Here is a 3,359-nt window from a genome sequence, read left to right as displayed (position 1 = left end):
AATGAAGAGAAAAGCCCACACAGTTCATTAGTCATGCTTATCTACAGCTGGCGCCGGCAGGTGACATCAGGAGCGATCACTGGCTGGCTGGGATAAAAAGGAATGCCAGCGGAGAGAAGGGGAGAGCGGGAGAGGCAGCAGAGGCTGAAGAGGCTCTCCATGCTGGCGGAAGGCAGCGCTGGCATGAAAAGAAAGTTCCCACTTGGAGAGAGGCAGCTTACGCTGCAGAGACTCTCTGCACCGGTGGCAGGCAGCGCCAGCGTGAAAAGGCAGATCCCACTTGGTGATAGGCATCCCAAGTGGCAGCAGTTAAAGTACAACCCCACACCGGTCATGGGCAGCACCAGCATTCAGGGGAAGACCTCACTCCTGAAGGAGCAATAGGAGCCCTGGAGATGGTGGAAGCCCTCCACTCTGGATTCCCACAGATCCAGAGTAGAGGAGAGAGGCTAACTTGGGGAGGAACAGAAGACACTCTCGAGGAAGACAGAGAGAAGAGCAGCACCTGGGGATGCCTTCTGGCTCAGGCTCTAGGGCAGAGAACAGGAGCAGATTAGCCTGATCTCTCCTTTCCTATCCACCCTCTTTTTTTCTTTAAGTCCTTTTTTCTCTTTAGTTGCCTCTTGCCTGTGTATAGTTCTTTTTGTTGCTTTTTATATTTTGTCTTTTTCTGTTATTCAGTGGTTAGGTCCACCTTGAGGGGATCTGACTTACACCCTAACACAGGGGGTGCTCATGAGACTCGGCAAGTAGCCGGTGACAACAAGAGAGATAACTGAGGGAGGTGAACACAGCAGACCCATAGCCTGCTAAGGAAACGAGGACAATAACTGGTCACAGAGAGGGCATGAAGAGCAAAGATCATCTAGACTGGAGGGACAGCCATATTAAGATCAGGTGGCCCGCTGGAGGTTGGAATAAGGAAGGGGTGTAGGGGAGGTGGAGTCCCACAAATATCCATTGGGAGGAGCGACTGACCCTGAAGGACCTTCAACAGGAGACCCCTCCACTGAAAATAAACTCAAAGTCATGGCAGATGAGTTCAGGGGTCTTCTCTGGGGTGATTGAGGTCCCTTTCAGTGGTCTCACAAAGCCTCACCATGCCCATCACCAGGCACCCATGCTAAGGCAGCGCGTGAGTAGGTATTCAAAGTAAGGCGGTCACACATATCAATCCAGTTGACAGTTTCAGCAGAGAGGCCCACCAATGACTGGGCAGGAAAGTGTTGTCCCATTACTCCAGATGTGGCCACTCCAGACAGGGTGCCAATACATTACATCCTATAGACAGCAAAACAACTGTGGCAACAAAAACAAGAAAAGAAAAAGAAAGAAAGAAATATGTAAATCAGCCTGTCCAAGTATTCCTTTCCCATGGAAACCCTTTAAAAAATAATGGTGCAATTTCCTGCATTTCAGAAGATTTTAGTTTAAAAGATTTTGTGCCAAAATAAAGAAAACCAACTTAGTGTTTTTCTCAAATGCTAGATTAAGTTGCTAGTGACAATTTATGTTCTTTAAAAGCACCAGTATCTACCAAAACCAGACCCATTTAGCTGGCTTCAATCAGCCACACATTAACATATACTTATTTATTTTTATTATGTATATGCCACCCTTATATGGAAACATCTCAAGAGCATCAGATTATAGACCAGGTGTCAATGGGCTCTCATGGCCTCTTGACTGCTTTCCAGCCCTGTCAAGTCCCTTGTAGAAAGTTAAACAGCGGAGCACTATATTTACATTTTGACACCAACCTTTTCTTTTAAATGCATTAAAATAAATTTCCCTTTCTTCAGTTTCTTTTTCCTTTCTCCTGTCCCTGGTCTCTCCTTCCAGTTCTTTCAAGATCTCTCCTCTCCTGCCCATCCCCAGGAAAAGTCTAGTTTGCCATATGTTCCCCGTCACTCCTCTTCCACTCTGACCACTATGTTCTCTCCCTTTTCCTCCTCACTCATCCTACCCTGCCTAGGTTTCCTGTCCCCATTCACACACTGCATTCTTTTTCTGTATTAGCTCCCTCAACCATTTGCTGCTTTGACTGATGCCTTTCTCTCTACCCATCATTTGCCCCTTCCAGTAGATCATTGTATGTCATTTAGCACATTGTTTGAGACTTTGATCTGCCTTTATGTCTATCCAGCAATCCAAAAATGTGATTACAGCTAATGTATGCATAGCCAAGCCTCAAATTGGGTAATCATGTGATAACTACAGTATAGCCATTGGCAGCATAAGATTCAGCCGAAAGTTATAGAATCTGCCCAGGACACAGATTCATGTGGCGAGCCTGGGCTGAGTTCTGAGCTGCCTTGGCTATACTGTTATTGATTGCCAATATAGCTAATAAAGTGCAATCTTAGGTCAGGAGTGGATCTAGAGGGGGAGGGGAGGAGGGTGCAGTGGTACATTTGCACTCTTCTTTGATTCCTGGTTCACCCAAAGTTTAAAACCAACTGCCTGGCAGTAACAGCAGCATTCCTATTCAGGCAGCAGTGAGGGAATCAATTGACTTTGTGGTTCATCAAAATCTACCTAATTCCTTCTAAACTCTTCATTCCACAGATGTTAATGACCTTCTCTCCTTTTTTAATGGTCATTATGTTCCACTAATCAAGCTATTCTTTCTTTGGCAGTTCTGCTGTCTGCTAGCTGCTCCTGGTATTGTAGCTTCTGTTTCACAGTCCTGAAATCTGTTTTTAACTCTGGTTAAAAACATTAACTCAGATGTGGAAATAACTTTCAGTGAAGCATTGGATGCATTGCCAAGATGCTCAAGAAGGCTGGCTTTGGTTTATGAATCTGAAAGAGACGTACATTTCATTTGAATGACTACAGGACTAAAGAAACAACATCTTCTGATTATTTTGCCTAGTTTGTTGTGTTTTTAATATATAATATATGATGTAGCAAATTAATGGACACTCCAATAAAGTTATATTTGTTTTTGCTTCAACATAAACTGAATAATACAGCCATAGGTCCCTAGCATATTAGTAAAGCTTCTAATTTCTTTTTATCTGGAGAAAAATGTATTGTGTTATATGCACCTCACCATCTGCAACCCACTTTTCAAAATCCTAGCTCTGCCCATGTCTCAAGTAAATCTATATATGTTGCAGTCACAGTTTTGGACTACAGCACAGATATGCCCTAAAAGGCACAACACAGAACTCATAGCTAGGAGAGAGAGTAGCTTTAAGCTTCTTTTGCACCCTCCTGGTTGCTACAGCCCTGAGTTATTTTTCCAAACTAAGTTGTGAAGCAACATATTATTATAGCATGTTCTTTTGTGCCATACTCTTCCCCAACCATTTCTGACTTTCTCTCTGCCCTCTCTATCCCTGATAAGTGAT

The 3,359-nt window shown here is 44.0% G+C and overlaps 1 long non-coding RNA gene across 1 annotated transcript in view; it reads right to left on the bottom strand.

The window, feature by feature from the left end:
• Positions 1–269: 269 nt before the first annotated feature.
• The window catches only part of LOC109304316, an 11,806-nt gene continuing 8,716 nt past the window's right edge, over positions 270–3,359 (bottom strand). The window contains exon 3 of the long non-coding RNA XR_002099350.1: positions 270–1,299. This is a non-coding gene — a long non-coding RNA (uncharacterized LOC109304316). The remainder of the gene's footprint in view (positions 1,300–3,359) is intronic.

Source organism: Gavialis gangeticus, unplaced genomic scaffold (genome assembly GCF_001723915.1).
Source record: "Gavialis gangeticus isolate Ggan-Ray unplaced genomic scaffold, GavGan_comp1, whole genome shotgun sequence".
In the NCBI taxonomy this organism is placed as follows: Eukaryota; Metazoa; Chordata; order Crocodylia; family Gavialidae; genus Gavialis; species Gavialis gangeticus.
This window is presented reverse-complemented; position numbering and strand designations above follow the sequence as displayed.